Below are 23,744 nucleotides of genomic sequence, written 5' to 3'. Positions count from 1 at the left end.
TTTTCTTCCAGCTTCTCCCCGGCAAGCTTGGGCAAATTAAAATGGGGCATTTTTCAGGACTCCTTGATGATTTGATCCAACCTGTTGGGATACACCTTCACAGGATGAGGATCCATCCCAGCTCAGGGCAGACAGCCCAGTCAGCACTCAGCAGGCCAAGAGAGATTTAGCCTACAGATATCACCTCAATTCTGCTGCTCAACTGTCTGTTAAAAGTAATTAAAACACTCAGTGATAGAAGAAAAATCTGTGATTAAAATCCTAGGGCTTCATCCAGCCATCTCCAAGGCAGAACCACTCATGTCCTTCCATTGCCTCCTATACAATCATGTTAATTTGGGAGCAGGGAGTTCTGGACAGTGGTTGAGTTTTGACCCGTAGTGTTGTGATGGGATAATTTTAGCTTCATCTTTTCCTAGATAAAAAATAAACTTTGAGATTTTGATGAAGGTTGCTCTGGTTCATAGAGCTGAATGATTTTAATTATGGTTTAATATCAAAATAAACGGTACATGATGCATCTGCATAAACATTTCCATTTTTATAGATCTGAATCAGTGTTTGGTGTCTAAAATCAATGTGCCCTTAACTCCTCACACAGGATGGCATTTGAAAAGTGGCAATGTTAGAGGATGTTGGAGCAATCTCATAAAAGGTGGATGTTGGCCTCTCCTTCCAAGGAACAAGAGGGAATGGTCTTGAGTTGGTTCAGGGGAAGTTTAGGTTGGATATTGAAGGAAATTCCTTCATGGAAGGAGTTGTCCAGCCCCATCCTTAGATTTAAAAACCATGTGGATGTAGCACATGGGAACATGGGGCAGTGGTGGCAGTGGTTGCACTGGATGATCTTTAAGCTGTTTTCCAACCAAAAAAAATCCTGGGATTTTATGAAAAGGTATTGGGTATCTAAATACGTTCTCATGGCTTTGTCCATACTTCAAAAATTACCTAAGCTCACAAAGCAAACAAGGAAACCCAACCCTTTCACTGCCAACTTTTGTATTCCAAACATTTGTATTTGAAAGTTAAACTGAGTATTGTGTTCGTGGAATTGAAGGTGTGGTGGTGCAGAGCAGAGAATGTCCAGGGCAGCATCCTGAAAATTGACACCGTTTCTCAATACCTTTTGAAAAGAATTCCTGCAGGATGGAAATAAGGTTTTGCCAATCACATATAGATTGCCAAATTTCAAATATTTACTTAGAAGAAATCTAAGTTAATTTCATTAAATTTTTCATTGGCTAAAGTCAAGAATTCTTGGTCAACTAAAGCATTTTTAGATTAATTTTTGAATTCTGTAATTCAATACTCTTTAGACACAAAGTAATTCCCTATGTTACATTATTTTTGCTGTTGGGTTACAGTGTGCTGGTACAAATGAGTATGTTTGCAGGTGTGAGAGGTTGCATTTAAATGAAGCACAATTTAAATCAAGTCCATCTGCACAGGCTATAGATTGACCTTTTCTCTCTCCTGTATTTTTCCCTCCACAAGCAAATGATGCCATGTGAGATTCCTGATAGATCCTTCATAAACTCACCAGCAAATAAGGAATATTTCCTGAATATTACTATTATTAATCCTGATTATTTTTTTAATGAAAATCTTCATATTTTTCTAAACAGCTGCAGAGTCTCAAGCTGGCTAGTTCAGGAATTCTCAGATGGTTTTGTTCAGGAAAAGGCTGAACTGGGATGTGGACACTGGGAACGGTTGATGAGTGAGATTCTCCAGTGTCCTTGCTGGAGGTGCCATTCCCAGCTGGGTTTTCCCTTTGTGAGCTGTGATTCACTGACTCCTCTGACAGCCCTGCTCTGCTCCCCCCGATGTCTCCACGTGATCCCAACCGCGGAATCCGTAGCTCCGGTGGGATCGCGGCCGCCCCGATGCGTTTGTGTCATCAGAGGGTCCCCGGTGGAAGGATCTCCACAACATCAAATTCCTCCTGTCCCATGAGCCATTCCTGGGGCTCTGCTGCATCCTTTTGGGTGTCTCCTGCTGGAATTTCCATGGAGCGTGACCCCAAGGATGGAACTTTCTGGAGTGGTGGTGGAAGGGCAGTGGAAGTCGCGCGTTGTCATCTCTTGATGTTCTCCTTAAAGAAACTCCTGCTCCTTCGTGTGTGGCTGTTTTCCACGGGGCTTTGTCCCTGGAGCTCGTGCTTTGGAATTTCTTTAGTTCTCCTGAAGAACAGTTCTGAGTTTCCAGCAGCTTTTTAGCAGCTGATGAGTGACATGAGTGATTGCTCTGGATTTAGGGAATGTTTGCCTTTTTCCTGGCATTCCCTTTCCTGCCTCACCTGTTCTTGCAGCATTTTATGGAACTGCTTTGGTCAATTTGCTACTGTTTCTTCTTATTAACAGCCCATTTTTAAGATACCTACGGAGAATCTGCCTTTAATCTTTCGACCTTTTAAAATATTCTAAGTAGTTACTTTGTCTAGACTTGTAACTCATTTGAGTTTCTACTCTCAACTCAATATCCCTGCTAGATAATCTTTTTTGTTGCTTGTTTGTAACATTTTTCCTTGTTTATTCAGAGTCCTGCGCTCACTTTGTGCCCAAAGGCTTAACATTGAACACACTTTTGCAATTTTTTCAACACTTCAGTTATTTTTGACCTATTTTTTGATATACCAGATAATACCAATAAATATCTATTGTCTTTATTTCCATTTATTTGCTTTCTTATTTGCAAGTTCAAGCACAAATTTACAATCTGCATATTCACATATTTTAAACATCTCTAAAATATATAATCCCTCAAAATAGTAAATAATGCAATTATCAGTCCCCATAATTGCCCTAAAAGTTATAAGAAATAATTTCTTTGTCATCTTTAGACTTTGTGGACTCTAATCTATGAGTATACCAGACCTTACCTGAGGTTTACTGCTCATGTTGATTTTAAATGCTCATGGAAAGGGAGTTTCTTTTCCCAAATGCAGCAGCAGTTCGTGACTTCTTCAGCAAAGAAAACCCCAAAAAGAGGGATCTTGGACATATTAAGTTTAAAATAGTCCCTGTGGGATCTAAACTTTGTGTTGACTTTTCTCTGTTGCGCTTTGGGAATTTTTTTGTCTTCCTTAAAGGCTCTTGGAGTTTAACTGAGGACACAGTCCAGAATTTAAAATTTAGTGGTTCAAATACACAGAGGTTAAAGATTATGACTCCATCTCAAATCATGCTTTGAGTGAAGCTTTGCACAAGAATACTTTTGCCACACAAATATTTTACTTGAGTTGAATATTTTTTACGCTTTACACTTATGCAATAGTAAAATTCAGATTGCAAATTGTGTCCTGTTTGTTGCTCAGTTTTAGTGAGAGCCCAGTGCCTGTTTGATCCAAGCTTGCCCACAATTCCATGGAAGGAAATAAATGCTGCCTGTGCAGGAGTAGGGATGGAGCACATCTCAGCTTTTCCACCTGTGGCACAGCTGGATCAGTGAGAGAGGATGAAAGCCAGAAGATCAAATCAGTTTGGACAGGAGAGCTGGAGGTGCAGGAGGTCAAGAGGTTCCTCATGTGAGGAATTATTACCAGGCTAAAATGAGGGAGTTGTATTTTTAGTTTATAAGATTCTTATTGACATAAATAAGGGATGATGAGGAGAACTCACACCAGTGGAGGGAACACAGAGGGGAAGATTAATGTGATTTAATTTTGGGGATGAAGAAATTTCAGGAGCCCCAAACTCTGGTCAGGGGGAAGAGATGGATTTGGGGCTGCAGAGCAAAGCTTGAAGAGGGAGGTGAGGGGGAGAAAAGTCATAAAAATAAATGAATAAGACTTTGAATTTTAAAGATAACAATCTGTCTCATGTTGTTGGGCTTTGTGTCCCAGGCTGCTCCAAGCCCTGTCCAGCCTGGCCTTGGACTCTTCCAGGGATGGGGAATCCACAGCCACTCTGGGCAAGTCATTGTCTTTGAGACACTGAGGAAATACCTGATGGGAAAGGTTGGGAAAGGAGCCTGGGGGAGGGTTCAGGGAGCCTGGAGTGGGTTATTCAGGGAGCCTGGAGCGGGTTCAGTGCATGCTGGGGATGTGGAAGGAGGCAGGTGAGAGCAGCCAGCGAGACAGAGGAGAGATTTCCATCTTGGAGCTATTTTAGACTCCCTTGTTTCCCACGGGGAATTCCCATTCAGCAAGGAACAGTGCCATTCTTGTGGAGTAATTCAGTGAATCTTTGTGATAGAATCTTACATTAGAAACTTGTTAGACTGGAGAAAATACTCCAAGAATTATCCATCTCATGAAAGCTTTTAAATATAAATGAGAGTTGCAGAAAAGGGGAATTGTCCAGGTAGCACAAAGTTAACCCAGGAAGCAGCTTTGCCTTCTAACCACATTAAACCCAAAGGTTATGATGATTAAATTACAGCATTATTTATACTAAGTGATAGAATTCCTAAGAAATCCATGGAATCTGTGCATTTTCCTAGCAGAAAGCAGTGACTCAACAACAAACTGACACTGTGACCTCAGCTGCCTAAAAGGACTCAACTTGCTTTGAAAAATATTTCCTAATGTTACAAAAGAAAGAAGGAAAATCTTGCTGAGGTGTTAAGATTTGTTGGCAGTATCTCTTGCTCCTACAGTAGGCACAATTCAGAATATCTCAGGCCTTGACAACCAAGAAATGAAAAGTTATGGGACAAGAAAATCCAGATTTAAATCTTCCCCTGCTGAGCTGGCAGTTTGACTGAAAATTGTTTGCATGCTAAGGTGGAGTTGCTGTGAGTAGGGGAAGGAGCAGTTGAAATGTCTAAATGGAGCTGTTGATTGGATTTAAGGAGATTTATTAAACTTCCCCTGTTCACCTCATGGACAGTCTTTCTGCATGTTTATGTTTCATTTCCATGGCAAATGGGGCCCGTTTTCTGTCAGGAAGATGAATGTGAAGGAGAGGTGTGGGTTTGGTGATACTCAGGGTACAGAGCTGCTTGTCATCCAGGGAGGGGCAATCACAAAAGTGCATTTCTTCCTGGAGGGTGTGGAGAAGGCAGGGACAGACGTGTCCTGGAGGTGCTCAGGGAGACACACGGGACGCAGCTTGGGAAAAAGGAGATTCCAGTTAGGTACAGGGAACATAAAAACTCCGGAGAAGTTGTAAAATCTCTGTTTTTGTAGGAATGTGAGACTGGATTGATAATGGCCTGAACATCCTGATCAAGGTGGACCTCCCTGCAGCAAGAGGCTGGGTTGGAGCCCTCCAGAGCTCCTTTCCAGCTGGTGCATTCTGTGATCCCAACCCATAGGAGGTGCAGATTTTCCATGGAATACAGGAATCACGAGGTTGTGGGGCAGGAGTCCTGCCCCAGGTCAGCACAGGGGGGTCACTCTGGCCTGGGACCACTCCAGGGTTTACAGGGCCCCACCTCTGTCCTGCCTTTGTGTGTTAGCGAAAGTTAATTGAGATGATATTAGTACAGCAAGAAATCAGGTGTAAGGCTCAGCTCCTGGTGGTGAGGAGCAGGGCAGGAACAGGAGTGAATGTGAAAATGCACAAATCTGGGATCGGTTTCTCATCGATCATAAAGTTACATTTACTCTGTGCTAATTGTTTTTTTCTTCATCTAACTATTGGATTTCTTGCCATCACACTGGTTTTGGATGGCAGGTTTATCTGCAAACACATAAACATTTATCTAGGTTGATTTCCTATGAAGCCATATCATTCTATATTAGCTTTACACAGCAAAAAACATTTTAGACTTTCTGTGAAGAGGATTTTGAGATGAGATTTTTGTCCTGCTGATATCCAATATATATTTTCATATCTGATTATTTAGTGTGTATTCCTGCTTTCATTATTTGCTGTTCACAGGCTACCAAAATCAGAGATTTCAGGAAATACCTGGGTTTTTTTACTATTTCAGTACCAGAGGCTCATAGATCACAGGGTGAGTGCTGGACACACAAATATCCCATTTTAGGAGCTCGGTGCAATGCCCTGGAAGGGATGTAACTGGTTTATGACTTATGGCCACGTCTGCATGGACACTCACTCCAAGGGATTCCAGCCACATGATTTAGGATTCCTACTTCAGGGCTAAAATGCTGCTTTGCCTTATTTATCAAAGACACCTGAATGTGCTTTGTCTGGTCTCCTAAGGAATAATGGCATGGAAAGAGGAGGAGAGGGGAATTGCAGGACGAGGTTTAAAGCCTCCGTGGATCTGACATTGTAAACAGGGGAAGATAACAGGGAAATGCTCAGGCTGGGGAGCTGGAAATAAAGAGTGAAATGGAGAAAGAGAAGATAAAGACTAAATCTCATGGAAGAGTATTCAGCAGCACTCTTGGCTTTTTAGATGATTCTTCCAAGGAAAGCAAGGAGAAAACTGTTTTGGGACAAAGGCCCTTCTTTTTTCTTTTTTTTGTTTTGTTTTGTTTTGTTTGCTTTTTCATTTTTTTCCTATTTCTTTCCTTCAGCTTAACCACCCAGTGTAAAAGAATCTCATCTGGGTATACAAAAGAATGCATCACATTTTTGAGGCATGGCTGTGGACCTCAGCATCCTTGGGCTTGCTGTGGTGATGCCACGGAGCTCCACCAAGCTTGTGGGGCTCTGGGGGTGTTGGACACCTGCAGCAGCTGCAGGCACTGGGGTGTTCTACAGGTCTTGGTGGCTGGGGGACTGGGTACAAGTCACAGATGGGTCAGGACTGCTGAGGAATGCATCTCAAGCTGTTGTATTTTTTAGCATCACTCCCATGACGTGGTGATGACAATGGGAAGATGCCAGCGCTCACATCCCAGGCTGCAGGCAAAGAAATCAATGTTACAACTTACTGTAAAAGTTTTTTGACCAATCACACAAAGCAAAAGCATATTGACAGTAGTATTTTTGCTTGTATTAAGTGTTGTTATATTACAACAAGTTGTGAAAGTCTGTTAAGATTAAAGGGCACAAGTTATGTTTGATAGCAATTACAAGTTATTGTCCGAAAAAGTCTCGCTGGTCTTAAGTTAAAATTTTAAAATGATTGAATTGTGGGAGAATGAGGAATATAAAAGATGTGATGGATTTGTAAACCTTAAAATACAATACATAAACCTCCATTATTAAGCTTAGAATTTCTTAATATTTTGATAGAACTTAGAATATTTAAGCTTAGAACTTCTTCATATTTTGCTAAACATACTTTTCTGTAATTTAAAGAGTTATTCTAAACAAACATTAATACACAGACCAGTTTTCTATTCATCTTTACTTTTCTACTTCTTATCTAATTTTTCTGTTAACAAATCTTATGTCTATTACTTAACTCTAATCACAGTTCTGCTATCTCTAAAGCCTACCTTTTACAGCTTTCCCCAAAAACTCTCTCATTTTAAATATTCCCACACACAGGGTCCTGGGGGGGATCCTAAATCCCACCTCATCCCATGGACACCTCCCACTATCCCAGGTTGCTCCAAGCCCTGTCCAGCCTGGCCTTGGGCATTGCCAGGGATCCAGGGGCAGCCCCAGCTGCTGTGGGCACCCTGTGCCAGGTCCTGCCCACCCTGCCAGGGAAGGATTGGTTTTCCAGAGTAAAGAATTCTGCTGTTTAATTCTCCACGGTAAAGAATTCTATTTATAGTGAAGAAATCTTTATTGTAGTAAAGAATTTCCTTCGCTCGTTTCAGAGGGACTTTGTAGGAACAGAGAGATTGGGGTAGTTCAGGATTTAGTTTTAGATAAGTTGAAAAACATAAGAGTAAAAACTAAGCTGAGGTTGAGATGAAGAGAGGAAGATGGGAAGAAATCAAGCTTTTATAGGAGTGTTCTGCTTTTTTAGTTTGTTTTTAATGCCTGTAAATGCTGATGCTTTATTTACCATGAGAAGGATCTGGATGACAATTCCAGCAGTGGAATTAATTAATTTGAGGTTAGAATTAGAATCATTCTGTAGGAGCAAAAAGAGGGTGTGTATTTATGGGTGGCAAAGAAACCACCCAAACTTAAACTTTTAAATGGGTCAAACAGCTGAAAGTTTTGAATAATATCATTATTTTGACATGGATACTCCTTGGCTAAACTTTTGATGCCTTTCCTTGAAAACTTTTAATATTATCTCTCGTGGCATAAAATCCTTGCAGATCAAAATTGTTTTGGTGGTTTAAACTGAGGGGTTAAAACTGGCAACACTTCCCTGAAAAGGATAATTTGCCTTTTTCTCCAAGCAGCAGCCAAACTGTTGGACAGAGTTCTGCCCACTTCCTCTTGCCCATTTATTCCCTCTCCACACCTCCTCTTTTTGTGGTGGTGTCTCTGTGGGCTAAAGAAATGGAGCAGATAAAAGAGATTTTTCTGTGTTTTTATTGGGAGGGATGATTTAGATGGATTCTAGAAAATCTCCAATAGGTTCAGATTTTGGGGGGAGTTGTTTGTTTTACTTGGACCTTTGTATTTTTCTTTTTCCCACATGTGTATTTCCAGTCTTCTACCTATCCCAAATAACCATTAGAAGCTAAAAGATTTTAAAACATGCAGAACTTTGAAGAAACTTTTACATTTAAACCACAGTTTTATCTTTGGGCTCCAACTCCTCCTTGCTGTCCTGGGATGTTTTATGGCAATGCAGACACTGCAAATTTCCTTTTCTTGGAGAGCAGCCTGTGTTATCCATTAATTCCATAACCCAGCACTCGTCCAAGCAGCTTTTCCACAGTTAGGCAAACTGGGAAGAGGCAAAAATCAGACAAATCCCCTGATCCATGGGGATCCTGAGGGAGTGAAGCCAGCACAGCCCTGCTGCTTCCTCCTGGTGACACAAACAGGGATGTGACAATTGTGGCTCTCCAGGAAAAAAGCTGGAAAAATGAACAAGGTCGTTTTCTCCCCCCCCCCAAAAAATTCCAACCCTCATTTGAGGCAGGCAGGAAGGAATTCTGCTGTTATCTGCTGCTGGTTTAATTGTCCATGTAGCTGTTGTGGAGATGTCTCAGTGCTAGTGGTGCCTCTCTGAGCCCCCAGAGGAGCAGGCAGTTCTCCTGCAAGGTTTTCTTTTTACTAAAGATAAGATGGAAAGAGTAATGATGGAGACAAAGCTGATAAGGGCAGGAATATCAGAAGGAATGGCAGAGTAAAGGCAGAGCTTTGACTGAATGTGCCTTAAACAGGGATTTGTGCCAGTGGGAATCCTCGTGGCTTCCTGAGCTTTGGAAAGCACAGATTGCTGGGAAAAAAAAAAAACTATGAAGTCCACCCAGAATCATGTTTTTCCTTATTTTAATAAAAAATAAAGAGGGGCAAAAACCTCTTAAGACTTTTTCTTTAATGTGCCTAAACCCTCTGCTTTTCCAGCAGGCAGCACAGTGAGCTGTGAGGAAATAGGATTTTATCTTTATTTCACAAGGAAGGAATATGGGCATGGCTTCAAATAAATTTGCTATTAAGAAAAAGTCCATGATTGCATTGGAGGAGTGTTGTGAAGTTTCCAGGAGTGATTTGCAGGGGCTGATCTGTATGAGCTGCACATGCAGCTGAGAAGGGAGATAAATTCCTTTCTGTTAGTAACACAATCATCTCTCAAGGTATTTTTTATTAAATTAGATTGGTGTAACTAAAGTGCTCCTGATGTCATTTGTGGATGCTCCTAAATCATCAGCTAAAGAGCAGCTGATCTAAGTTTGGCCAAAGGAAGGAATGAAGTTTTGGAAGATTATATTCCTTGTTCCTGATTTTAATCAATCAGAATTTGATATTTGTGTACGGCCTTGTTTTAAAAGCATTGTAATTATGGCAGTGCTATAAATCTGATGTTAATGGAGAAGGAAAAAATGTTAAATGTGACCCATACTTTAAACTTAAATATTCAGTGGGTGTTCCTTACAAAATGAGGATGGAGGGGAGGCAGATGGAGTAATAGGTCTGTGTGAATGTAGGCCTGGAGAAGTGGGATACATGGATTAAAAACATTTTAATTTTACATTAAGTCTTTTCCTAGATTTCAGTTTGATGCTGAACATGCCCTGATATATAAAGAAGTATTCCTCTGTTAAATCTTGGGGGATTTGGAGGCACTTATGAATTAATTTGTTTCCAGGAGTTCCATCAAAAGAGAAATCCTTTGTAAAACTGCAGGTGTTAAAATACACACCAAAAAACATTTCTTGCTCTGGGAAATTAGACACAGTTCTTACTGAATATTGAAATTAAAGTGCAGAAAAGACCCCTGAAACCTATTAATTCTTACTCTCAGATTTCAGAGAAGTACTTTTCTAGAATTACTTTCAGGTTTATTTCCTTAAAAATAAACAAGATATTTGTGATTTCATGGAAACCCTTCCAATGACACCAAAATTTATTGTTTAAACATTGATAGCAGTAAAATAAATTAAAATATCCAGGAGAGGAGGGAGCAGTGCAGAGCCAGGGCAGCCCCAGCCATGGCAGTGCCCAAAACCAGGCAGAAACTGCTTGAAACGTGGTCTGAAACTCTGCATTTTGTGCTGAATGATTATAATTCAGTGAAAAGAACAGGAAAATACTGTTGAATGGAAATTGTCATAAGATCAGCCAATTAACACAATTTTTCTGTTGCATTTGATTGCCTTTTCTGTCCTTGGAAGAAGCCAGAAAATAAACCAAGAGATGTATCAGAAGAGATGCATTTTTTTTGTTTGGCTGCGTAACCACGGACTGATACATTCATAAATTTACAACATTTTGGGCTTCTGAATGTTTCTAATTTCATTTTGGAGGAGAAGAATATTTCTTCAAACAACTGAGGCTCAACACTGCCATTTTTGTTCCTGTTTAAAAGGAAGTCTCTGAAGAGATGTCAGTGTTTTATCTGCAGTGAAGTGTCCTCTTTTCAGGTTTTGATTCCATGTCATCATTGCTGGTACCCAGTGTCTGAAAGCACAGGAGCATTAATTATTTTATAATAGTAAATGTCAGTGTGCAGTTGTCTCAAAAGCCACCAAAAATAGAACTTTTAGCCCAACTTGCACCATCATTGCAGCTTTTAAACACATTTCCTGCTAGGAAATAACCATCCAGGAACGAAAGCTTTGCCTCCACAGTTGTTTAATTCATCCCCTTTCAGTTTTTAGCTCTAAGTTTAGCAGAATGGGAGTGTGGCATCAGTTGCCTGTGCAGATTTGTTACAGACACAGCCTGCCCTGGAGGCAGCAAACGCTGTCAGGGTGACAGCCACTGCCACAAACCAGAGGGGAATATTTTTGGAACCATCCAAACAGCAGAGGAAGAACATCCTGTTATAAACACACTGATACTAGCATGGCTGCAAAAATATTATTCTCTTTCCTTCCTCAAACACACAAAAAAATAAACAACAGGGGAGTGTTCTCACCCTTCCATTCATTTTTCTGGGTTTCACATTTTTGGGAGAAGCCTGGCTCTTCGCAGGGTTGGAGCTGACAGGAATTCTGTGTTTCCCTTCCAAGTGTGTCACCAGCATAGCAGGGATTTGAGGAGGTCACTAAAACTCACTGTGCCACCAGGCTTTGGTGGGAGTGGAGTTAGGCTCTGTCACCTCCACGTGACTTGGGAGGAGAATTACTCTTGGCAGGGTATTTTTGGATACAGGAGGTGTTTGGGTGAGCAGCAGTGGAGATGCAAAGGGGTTTGTTTTTTTTTTGATACCCAGAAATTATAAAAAGCCAAAATCCTTTTTTTAATTTTGGGATTGTTGAGTTTGCTGCTGTGTCCCTGAGAGGTGAGGGACGTGTGAGTGGTCACTTGGTGGTTATTTTAATGAGGCTGAGTGCAGAGAGCACTTGGGTGAAATATGAGTAAATCTCATTACTCTGACGGTGGTTGCCTGACTACAAAGAAAGTTTATATTTAGTAAACTACTCACTCCTGTGACCTAGTTTGCCGGGGATGATCATTTTCTTAGCGTGGCACTGAGCTGACTTTTCCCTGTTCAATTCCCATCAATGAGGGATTCTTCCATCTCTGCATTTCTCAGAGCAAGGAAGAGTCTTGGAAGTGAACTCAGTCCAGGAATTCCTTCCCAAAATCCCACCCAAAGTGGGAGCCATTCCCTGGCTCCTGTCCCTCCATGCCTTGTCCCCAGTCCCTCTCCAGCTCTCCTGGAGCCCCTTTAGGCCCTGCCAGGGGCTCTGAGCTCTGCCTGGAGCCTTCCCTTCTCCAGGGAACATTCCCAGCTCTCCCATCCCATGTGCTCCTTACCCTGTTCAGCTTTAAGGGGAGATCAGCTGCTCAAAAAGCATTTAGGAGTCATGCAGAAAGGAAGCAAATGGAGATATTCATGTCTGGAAGATGAATGGGATTTCTTTCTAATGGAGTTTGTGTCTTGTTGAAGGCAGTGGGATCCATTCCCTGGCTCCTGTCCCTCCATCCCTTGTCCCAAATCCCTCTGCAGCTCTCCTGAAGCCCCTTCAGGCCCTGGAAGGGCTCTGAGCTCCCTTGGATCCTTCTCCTCTCCCTTCTTCACCCCCAGCCATCCCATCCCATGTGCTCCTTACCCTGTTCAGCTTTAAGGGGAGATCAGCTGCTCAAAAAGCATTTAGGAGTCATGCAGAAAGGAAGCAAATGGAGATATTCATGTTTGAAAGATAAATGGGATTTCTTTCTAATGGAGTTTGTGTCTTGTTGAAGGCTGGGGGATTTATTTCTTCCAGAAATATTTTGGTTCTCAGAAATTTTGGTAGCTCTGGGATTTTTGCCTGGAGTAAAAAATAAAATATCTGTTGTCTGTATACATGGAGAAAACACTTTTTTTAATTCTATATGCCTATGTACATATAAAATATAATATGTGGGTTAGACTTTTTTATTCTATATACTTATGTATATGCTTAAATATAGTATGTGAGTTAGACTTAAATTAATATATTAAATTATGGTAGCGCTGGGATTTTGTCTGTAGTAAAAAACATGAATGGGATTTCTTTCTAATGGAGTTTGTGTCTTGTTGAAGGCTGAGGGATTTATTTCTTCCAGAAATATTTTGGTTCTCAGAAATTTTGGTAGCTCTGGGATTTTTGCCTGGAGTAAAAAATAAAATATCTGTTGTCTGTATACATGGAGAAAACACATTTTTTTATTCTATATACTCATGTAGATATAATACTTACATATCATATGTGCGTTAGACTTAATTATTAAATTGATATATTAAATTCTGGTAGTGCTGGGATTTTGCCTGTAGTAAAAAATGAAGTATCTGTTGTCTATTTACATGGAGAAAACACATTTTTTTATTCTATATACTCATGTAGATATAATACTTACATATCATATGTGCGTTAGACTTAATTATTAAATTGATATATTAAATTCTGGTAGTGCTGGGATTTTGCCTGTAGTAAAAAATGAAGTATCTGTTGTCTATTTACATGGAGAAAATATATTAAATATACATATACATGGAGAAAATATATTAAATTCTATATGCTTATACGCATGTAATACTTAGATATAATATGTGAGTTACACTTAAATTTATCTATTAAATTTTGGTAGCACTGGGATTTTGCCTCTAGTAGAAAATGAAGTATCTGTAGTAAAAAATAAAGTCTATACAGATGGAGAAAACACTTTTTTTTATTCTATATATTTATGTACATATAATACTTAAATATAATATGTGAGTTAGACTTTTTTTATTCTTTATACTTATGTGCATATAATATGTGAGTTAGACTTAAATATTAAATTTATCTATTAAATTTTGGTAGTGCTGGGATTTTGCCTGTAGTAAAAAATTAAATATTTGCTTTCTATTTACATGGAGAAAACACATTTTTAATTCTATATATTTATGTACATATATTACTTAAATATAATGTGTGAGTTAGACATTTTTTTATTCTATATACCTATGTACATATAATAACTAAATATAATATGTGAGTTAGGTTTAAATTTATCTATTAAATTTTGGCAGTGCTGGGATTTTTGCTTGTAGTAAAAATAAAATAGCTGTTGTCTGTATACATGGAGAAAACCCATTTTTTTATTCTATATGCTTATGTACATATAATAATTAAATAGAATATGTGAGTTAGACATTTTTTATTCTGTATACTTATGTACATACAATACTTAAATATAATATGTGAGTTAGGCTTAAATTTATCTATTAAATTTTGGTAGTGCTGGGATTTTGCCTGTAGTAGAATGTTGTGTATTTACATGGGGAAAACCCATTTTTTTATTCTATATACTTATGTACATTTAATACTTACATATAATATGTAAGTTAGACTTAAATATGAAATATAGAGACAAGTATCAGGTGCAGAGTACAGCACAGCATCCCCAATCTGCCCTTCGCCAGAATACTATGAAATTTGTAAAATTAAAATTAAAATCCTACTTTTAGTTAAAATATCTTCTTGTTTTCTAAAGGTAATTAGAAAATTCTGTTCTCCTGGTGTCAGTAAGTGGTAACTAAGAGTGAAAAGCAGGATGGAATTCTTCCTTAGGACAATCCTGGAGTAGACTCATCTGTCGTGTGATCTCATCAGTCCTTGCTCGCTCATCTCTGACAAAAACAATCTGACCTGCTTTATCTATTTCTCACTTCAAACTATTAATTTCAAAGAAAGATTGAGGCGGCCTTTTCAGCGTGATTGTGGAATAAAAAAAGGAAACCACTCGTGTTTTCCTGCTGGTTCTTCTCCAGGGGTGGCTTTGGAGCTGAGCTGGGTTCTGAGCTTGGGGGAGAATCCAGCCCTGCTCATTCCTGCGTGTTCCTGCTCCTGTCCTGCTCCTGCTCTGCACCCTCAGGTGTGAAAATACAGAGATCCCTACAGTGTTTTCCAATCTGCTGCTCCTTTGCATTTCCCACTACAAAAAAAAAAAAAAAAAAAAAAAAGGAAATCTTTTCCTAACTGTGCGTGCAGATATTGTGTTATGCATTGAAAATTCTGCTGTTTCCTGCCTGCATTTATCTTGCTGTGGAATAATTTTCATGTGACTGGAAGGATTTTTTTCTCACAAACAAGAAAAACACCTCCCAGAGGCAACAACTGATGGAAATTGCAGAGGCTTTGGAGTGTTTCTGTGGTGGTACATCCCAAATATTCCCTTATCTAACAGAAAATGATGTGAGATTTTGCACCTGCCTGAGCTGATGGGTTTCTTTTCATTCCTAAACATCTCTAGGAAGCTCAGGCATGTTTGTCACCCATGAGATTGAAGAATTATTATGGAATCCTGGAATGGGTTGAGTTGGAAAGGACCTCAAAGCTCATCCAGTCCATCCTGCCATGCCCAGGGACACTCCCACTATCCCAGGCTGGTCCAAGCATTGTCCAGCCTGGCCTGGGACACTTCCAGGGATCCAGGGGCAGCCCCAGCTGCTTGTGGAATTCCATTCCAGGGCCTCCCCACCCTCCCAACCACAAATTTCTAAATTAATTTTGATTTAGTAATGAATTTTTGAACACTTAATAATTCTTATCACGTATTCAGACAGTTGAGCTTCTTCGAAGTTGTTGCATGGGAATAAATGAACAAAAATTTATAGGAAGTTTCATATCTCAGAAGGTACTAAATGCTGAGTTGTATCTAAAGAAATGTTTTGTCCCCAGTCCAGGAAGAAATTTCAAAAAAAAAAAAGAGAAATCAAAACAGTTTCTTCCATTTGAGCAGAGACATATGTTTGGTGGGTTGGCACCAGACTAGGATGCAGAATCCTGTAGAACCAACTCTTCATACTCTGGGATATTTAGAGGAACAACATTCAAAATAAAGTGCTGGAGAGCAGAAGAAAAAGAGAAAAATTTAAAAAAGAAGAACGGGGAGCACCTGAAGAGCAGCACAGAGGAATTCCAGGCACTCCTGGGCCGTGGTGACCAGGAAAGGGAGTCCAGGATCCACAGGGATCTGTTGGACAGGGCTTGGAGCAACCTGGGACAGTGGGACCATGGCAGGGGTGGCACTGGATGGGCTTTGAGGTCCCTTCCAACCCAAACCATCCCGGGATTCTGTGGATTTCTGTCTTTGTGTATCAAATGTCTTAGAGGAGTCAACACCGTAAATCACAGAAAACATTTCATTCCATCAATAAATTCCCATTAATTGGAGATGAGGTCATAGTGACTCCTCCTGGTCTTAGGGTGATGATCATAAAATCATATTTAGAAAAAATGAAGCTCTTGGGTGTCATTCAGCAAAATGAACAAGTCCCAAGAAATTCGTCAGATTTCCCTTGAAAGATGTGGTTAAACACAGAAGAAATTTCTTCCCAGTGCTGTGATGCTCCAAGCCCTTGGAGAAGGCTTAGAGGTTTTGAGAACAAAATTAATGATACCCTTACAATTATTGCAGTTGTTCTGTTTGAGAGTGATGATTAAATCTGATCAGAAATAACATCTGCAGTGGGAGCAGAGTTGAAATATCTGGATTGTGGCTGTGCAGTTCACAAAGAAAACAGAAAATATCATCTATTAACACAAAAGGCAACGTGAGAATGATTTATTTGTCAGTGGAAAAAAATAAAATACAGATCTTTTCATGGCACTGAAAAAAATGTGGGGGGATTAAGAACTGAATGGGAAGTTTGAAGCACAGTTGATAGAAAACCTCAGCACCAAATTATGTGAACAAAGTCACTTTAAGGGAAGACTCAGAACCACTTTGGAGACTTTAAACAGAATCTGTTTAAAGTGGCACAATGAAATATGTCATCATCATCCCAGAGCTGCTCCATATTATGTGTTCTCCCTTTAAAATGCCATTTTTTCACTCCAATTCTCAATCCATTTCCCAGTTTTTTGCAGGTGGGCTTTCCTCTTAGGAGCCACTGATCCAAACTGCTGTGCTGAGCTCATTCAAGGAATCAGTTGTTGGGCCCTGCCTGGCCTTCTGTACCAGTTTATTCCTTGGGCTTTGTTGGGTTAGGCTTAGGGTTTGGGTTAGGGCTGGGTTAGAGGCCAAATAAAGGAGACCAAAGCAAACAGAGCTGTCAGAAAGTGGTGCTGGTTGAACTTGGTGATCTCAGAGGCTTTGTCCAACCTTAACTACTCCTGATTCTGAGGGGTTGTAGGTTTTGGCTGCACAAGGTGTGGGTTTAAATGTTTGGGTTTAGTGGATTTGGGCTTGGAAAAGCCCTCCAAGGTCATGGAGTCCAAGCTGTGGCCATCTCCACCTTGTCACCAGAGCCCTGAGTGCCACCTCCAGGCGTTCTTGGACCTCAGTGCACCAGCATTTGGTGTCCTGGCTTGGGTTGTTCAGTGATGCTGAGCTCATCACCAGATCTTTTTCACCTCCTGTTTCTCAGAAACTTTGTGACTTCCAGGTCTTCCTTGAGCCTTCAATTATGAAGAAAACCTTTTTCCATTCCTCTCCTGCCCCTCAACCCCACCTTGAACCATATCTGAAGTTCCTCACCAATCTGTGGGTCACTCCCAGGGCCTGCTCAGCAGCTTTTTAGGAGTTCCCTGGCTCATTTTGGGTCTGGGATGTTCTCCCCAGGCTGACCCCTCCGTTCTCAGCTGGGCAGGGACAGCCAGGTCCTTTCTCAGGTCTGCAGGAGAAGGAGAGGGAACAGATTGGTGGCAGTTTTATTCCAGACACTGATGGGATTTATTTCCTCTGCGAGGATTTTGTATTTTTGGAAGCTCTAGAAGGAGCAGAGTGTCCATGTAGGGATTCCATAACTTGCTGGTTTGTGGCAGAAGTTGGTTTGAAAGGTGATTTTTCTCAGGAGGTTTTTCCTTTGCTTAGGCTTGGGTTCCTCCATGCTCTTAGAAAGTCTAAACCAAGTGGAACTGACTGAGTAAAAGAGAAAAATTGTTTACAAGACAAAAACTTTTGGGCCTGATGAGTTTTCTAGTGATTGAATTTTTTATATTTATCTTTCCATAGCTTCAGTGCTGAGACATGAAAGCAGCACTAACAAATTGTGCTCTGGGGTTATGTTGTTGAGTAATTTTATTTTTTAAAATCATAACTGGCATATATAGTGACCTTGTCGTAAAGTTACCTTTAATTTCAGCCTAGGGAGGTGGTTTAACTTTTCATAATCTATTAGTGCTTATAATATGTCACATTTCAGTGCTAATTTGTAATCTTATTTAATTGAAATTTTAACTCGTGGGACCCTTGCTGTTGTTATTTTGGTATAACAATGAATTCCCCAAGTTAGGTGTATTTTTAAATATATTAATGCAAAATAATTATCATATTCCTCAAGCAGACCAATCCCTTCCCATGTAGGGACTGTTTATTTTTAACAGCAGCTCCTAAATTCACGTTTTGCATGAAATTGTGCCTTTTGAATCAATAAATCAAGCAGTGTTTAGCTCTCCTGGCTGATTTTGTGCTCTGGTGTTGTTGTGCAGATCCTTGCTGACGATGGTGGTCGCTGGAGGCAGCACTGTTGAAGATTATATCATTTACAGACAAGATCTCTGAAATCTGTTCCCTTCAGACAGCAAAGGTAACTCAAATAATCCACATTATGCATTTATCTCAAAGTAATAAGTTTGGTTTTGACCTTCAAAATTGAACAGCAGCTGAAATTTGGGAGTCTGACCGCTCTGCCAGATTTTAACCCCTTTTGTAATAATAATTTTAATTTATTCTGAAGTGAAAAATAATAAATATCCATGGAAAGAGCTGAATTTCTTCTCCTCCTTTTAGTTACAGGAATATCCATCCTTCCTTAGTTTCTCTTTTTTTCCTGCACTTAATGTTTTTCTTTATTTTTCTTTTCTCACGAGTGTTTTGACCTGCAGATCAGTTACAATATTTTTGTGGTATTGATGAGAACCAGCACTGCCTTAAAATCTAAAGAGTAATTGAGGATGGGGCTTATGCTCAAAAATACAAAAATTTGGTAAAAAAAGGGTAAAACAGTGGTAAATCTCTTGAAAATTTCTATAGAATTTTAGAAGTATGATTTCTTTAAATGAAATATTGAAAGCACAAATCTGATGTGTCCTGTGCCATTTATTTTCTCTGCTTGTATTATTTATTATTAGTAAATGATCCAAAGAAATGTGAGGATATTCAGGAGAGTTTTGTTTATGGATCATTTTTTCCTATTTTGAAACTAACTCTCTATAAACACCGTAGGTAATATGGGACTTTTTTTTTTTCTATTATGGAAATAGAGCTAATTTTCCCACTCATTATCTGCTGTTAATTTAATGTGTGGCAATATCTGAAATTTAGTGCTGATTATGGCAGTAGATTTTTGGTTAGCAGTACAGCTCATCTATGAGCAAACCAATTAAGACATCATTTCAGAATATAATTGAGCTCTTAATGGGGCACTTGAATTCACTGGGAATTTACATATTTGCTTTTCTTTGCTTTAGCAGAGAGGTCCAAAATGAGGCTCCAGCTTCAGTTTGGAACTTCTGGAGGCACCAACTCGAGCTGAGGCTTCTCAAAGTGAAGCCTCTAAAATGCTCTTGAATAAGGGCAGGGATAAATTCATGGATAAGCTCCTTAATTCTGAAATCTGAACTTTGGATGCCTCTTAGGAGGTGGGAATTTGAGGAACACAACCTCTGCTGTTCTTAGGATGCTGAGGCCCAGGTGATGCTCTGGTGCAGTTAAATCTGGTTGCAGTTAAATCTGCTCTGGTGCAGTTAAATCAGTTAAAACTGATTTAAATACCAAGTTTGCTCAGTGTTTGTAATTAATTTTCTCCTTTTAGTCAAATCAGGATCTGCTGGGAAAGGGCTCATTCTGCAGAGCTTTAGAATACAGACCTTTCTATACATGTATAATATATACACATATATAATCTCTATTTTGAAGCAGTATCAATAGAGAATTCTTGGAAGTGCTGTGTTAGCCCACACAAATTAAGTGTGTCATTTATGGAGTCTTTGAAAATGAAGGAAGAAAATGAAGGCAGTTCTCTTCCCTTTTCATTTTCCCTTAGTTTGGGGATTTTTTTGACCCTCACAAGGAAGATTTTTCCATTTAAAAGACAGCATAGGTTATTTATGCCTCTGCCTTATTGAGGGGTTGATTTGTGTTGTTGTCACTCTTCCCTTCCAGGATAGACCTTTGCATGTTTCCATTTGTTCTAAAATGGGAATCAACACCATTTGGAAAACCAAATGTTTTGGGGGAATAATTATCAAAGTGTGTGTTTGGGTTCTGAAAAACCATTTTTTTTCTAGGTGAAAAACTAGGGCAGGGAAAGTCGTTTTCTCTCTAAGGTTCATGTTGTACTGGTTATTTCCTGAAAGTTTTAATATGTACATGTGGATAAACCTCAGGATGCTCCAGTGAACTCCAAGAAAACATTTAGTTCTCATTCTCAGCATCTTAACTTGTGTTTTGTAGATTTTTTTTCCCCCACTAAAGTGCTCACAGCTGTGCAGGTATTGCAGCCACTGCTGCTGTTCCATTTGATCTATTTTTAAAGCAGGGGCTCTCTGGATGGAATCCACATTCCTGTGTAGTCCAATACTCCCAAACCTTCCTGACCCTGCCTCACCCACTCAGACCTCATGCATTATCTTTAATTATATGATAACATTGCAATTTTCCTCTATAGAAACCCTTCCATTAAATAAATGGAATTTAACCAGCAATCCGCTGCCTTTAATGGTTCAATCCTTCCTTCCTCAGAAGTGTTCAGGCCTTTCCCTGCAGATGGAATTCACAATTTCTGCTTTCTTGCACCTTTTAGCAACAGGTTTTGGAGAATCCCACGCTGGTTTGGGTTGGAAGGGACATTAAAATTCATCCAGTTCTGTGGCTTGGACACCTCGCTCTGTCCCAGGGTGCTCCAAGTCCCAACATCCAATCTGGCCTGGGACCTTCCAGGGATCCAGAGGCAGCCACAGCTGCTCTGGGAATCCCAGCCCAGCCAGGAATTCCCAATTCCCAATGTCCCATCCATCCCTGCCCTCTGGCAGTGGGAGCCATTCCCTGCCTCCTGCCCCTCCATCCCTTGTCCCCAGTCCCTCTGCAGCTCTCCTGGAGCCCTTCAGGCCCTGCCAGGGGCTCTGAGCTCTGCCTGGAGCCTTCCCTTCTCCAGACATCATCCACAATTCCATGTGCTGCTCTGGTCCAGCATCAGGATTTGGGAGGCACCATGGGGAGAAGGCAGGGAGGGGTAAGCAAATGAGATCTTTGGATCAATTATTTTGCTGCATTTAATCTCCAGAGAGAATCTTCAGTTCTTGGAGCATCTCCGTGGCCTCCTCAGGACTCACTCCAGAGCTTCTCTGTGCCAGGGCCCAACCACCCTCCCAGCCAAGAATTCCCAGTTCCCAATGTCCCATCCATCCCTGCCCTCTGGCAGTGGGAGCCATTCCCTGGCTCCTGTCCCTCCATGCCTTGTCCCCAGTCCCTCTGCAGCTCTCCTGGAGCCCTTCAGGCCCTGCCAGGGGCTCTGAGCTCTGCCTGGAGCCTTCCCTTCTCCAGGGGAACATTCCCAGCTCTCCCAGGCTGGCTCCAGAGGGGCTCCAGCCCTTCAGCAGCTCCATGGCTCCTCTGGATTCTCTCCAGAAGCTCCAGATTTTCCTTGTTTTGGGGGCAAATCCAGCATTAATAACAGGGAAACCTCCCAGCACTGCACACCTGGGAGGACGAGCAGGGTTTGCATCTGTCCATCTTTTCCAACATGGCAAATTCCAGGTGGAATCTGGAGGGACGTGCTGCTGTGCTCTAAGTGACAGACACAGGCAGTGCCCTGTGCCATCCCCAGCTCCAAGCCTCGCTGTCTCTGGGCCATTCCTGGGCCAGCTGCAGAATTCCATCGCCCTGCAGAGCCTTGGCTGTGCTCCCCCTGCTCTGGGCAGGGCCTGCTCCCACCCTGTGCTCCCCAGGCTTATCCTGAGACAGCCTTGCCTCCCAGCACTTCTCTCCTCAGCCTGTTTTTCCTGAATTGTCATGAAAAGCAGGAGCCCACTTCCCTTTTCTGAAGGCCTGATGTTTTTCTGAGAACAATCCATTTTCTGTCTCGCTCTCTCTTCTTTCCATATGAAAGGCTTGGAGGTTTGTGAAATCCCAAGGTGCTCTCTCTAAAGTGAGGTATAAACCAATTCTACCTTCTTAAATCTAATAAAAGGAGACCTACTTCATTTGAATTTTTTTTTCCTACTGAAATTATTTTAAGGATTTGGGTTGAAAAAAAAGACATTTTGCTAATGTTGCTCTTTAATATCACAACTTTTAGGAGCATTTGAGAGCCAAATTTTCAAAGTACATTTGAGATGTAATAGATTTGATAAGTTGTTCTCTGCCTGAGCAGAAATTTTTGTACCACTTCTGCCAAGTTTTTGCAAGAAGTTTGTTTTCCATGATCCCCCTTTCTCTTCCAGCTGCTCCTTCTGAAACTGAATTATGGGCTGGCATTTTGAATTTTTCCTTACACAGATATTGTAAATAAAACCAACTACAAAGGCTTTTCATTTTGAAAAATTGGAGCAGCAGGCACCCTGAACAAAAGGAAATGTTCCCAACACTCCTTTTGTTGTAACCAAATTAATCAAGCTCAGAGATTTGGTTGTAATTTCAAAGTTAAATGTTTAAGTAATGCAAAACTTCTTAATCCTGTAGTGCCTCTGTCTTTAACATTCATAGCAAAATAGCAAAATTGTTACAGTTAATTTTTTTAATAGTTAATTTTTCTTAGCAAAGCTAAAGATTGGCTTCCTACAACCCCAGGAACCTGAATACCTCCAGAAAGTTTTGGGGTTCTTGGGATCTCTCCAGCAAATGTTGAGGGTTTGGATTATTTCAGTCTGTGGTAGTAGAAAATGTTACATATCTCCATCCTTGGGTTTTCCTGAAATATCACAAGAAATTTCTGTGAAGTGAAAGTCACATCTTTTTGCTGAAAGGGCTACTGGTTTAAAACAACAAATAAGAACTCCTGTCATTATTTGTTAATTATAAATTATATTTAAAAGAAGAATGTATGGTGTAGTACTTAAGATAAACCAAATTATTCTTTTCTATTGAACCACCAAACCAAACTCAGATCATTGAGTTTTGTTTCAATATTTCCGTCTGAAAGAAAAAAAAACTGAAAGGAAGCTAAGGGCAGTGAATTTAAAATGTATCTGTTAATGAAAACCTAAAAAAAGTTTATTTTTTTTACATGAAGGTGGCCTGAAAGGTTGTGAAGGGATTCTTGTTTTTTTCATTTGGTGTTTCAGTTTTGTTTTCTATTCCCCTTCCTGTCAATTCACATCCTTGGAGAGCCACAATCATGGTGAAAAATGTGTGGAAATGCTTTAGGAAAGCATCATCATTTTTGACATTCCCAACTGGCCTTTTCCTAGAAGGATCCCAGTCCAGGGAAATGCTTGAAAATTAAAACCAGGGATGCTTTTAAAATCAAACACAGCAAGTTTCTGAAGAAAGGAGCCTCTCTTCCTCTCCAAAGCTGTGGTGATCCTCCAGAGCTGCACACAAAAAGGGTTATTTTTATTTTTTACCACATTCCTGAAAAATATTCCTGAGAGGGGAAGATTCTCACCAAGGTGGGGCAGAAATTGCCACAGTTGGCTTTGGCTCAGCCTCCCATACTAAGTTTGGATCACTTCAAAGGATTCATCGCATTTCTTGGAGGTTTCATCTCAGAATCAGGGAATCATTTGGGTTGGAAAAGACCTTTAAGGTCCCAGAGTCCAACCTGAACCCGACCCAAGTCACCCCCGCTTTATTGGTGCCACTCTGAGAGTGGGGGCAAAACAGCTGAGTTTAGGGAAAGGGAAGATGAGCTCAAGTTTCTGTTGAAAAACTCACCAAAAGTTAAAATATCTCCTTTTTTTTATTTAATCCCAGAACTAAAGCTGTTCAGGACACAGTGAATTTTCCAGGGCA

The 23,744-nt window shown here is 40.4% G+C and overlaps 1 protein-coding gene across 1 annotated transcript in view; it reads left to right on the top strand.

Moving 5' to 3' along the window:
- The window catches only part of MBD5 (methyl-CpG binding domain protein 5), a 122,889-nt gene that overhangs the window by 27,148 nt on the left and 71,997 nt on the right, over positions 1 to 23,744 (top strand). Inside the window, 1 exon segment of the mRNA XM_031057181.1 lies at positions 18,281 to 18,378. The gene's annotated coding sequence lies outside the window, so the exon portion shown is untranslated.

The sequence above is a fragment of the Geospiza fortis genome, unplaced genomic scaffold, assembly GCF_000277835.1.
Source record: "Geospiza fortis unplaced genomic scaffold, GeoFor_1.0 scaffold112, whole genome shotgun sequence".
Lineage (NCBI taxonomy): Eukaryota > Metazoa > Chordata > Aves > Passeriformes > Thraupidae > Geospiza > Geospiza fortis.
Note: the sequence above shows the minus strand (reverse complement) of the source record. Positions and strands in the feature narration are given on the sequence as shown.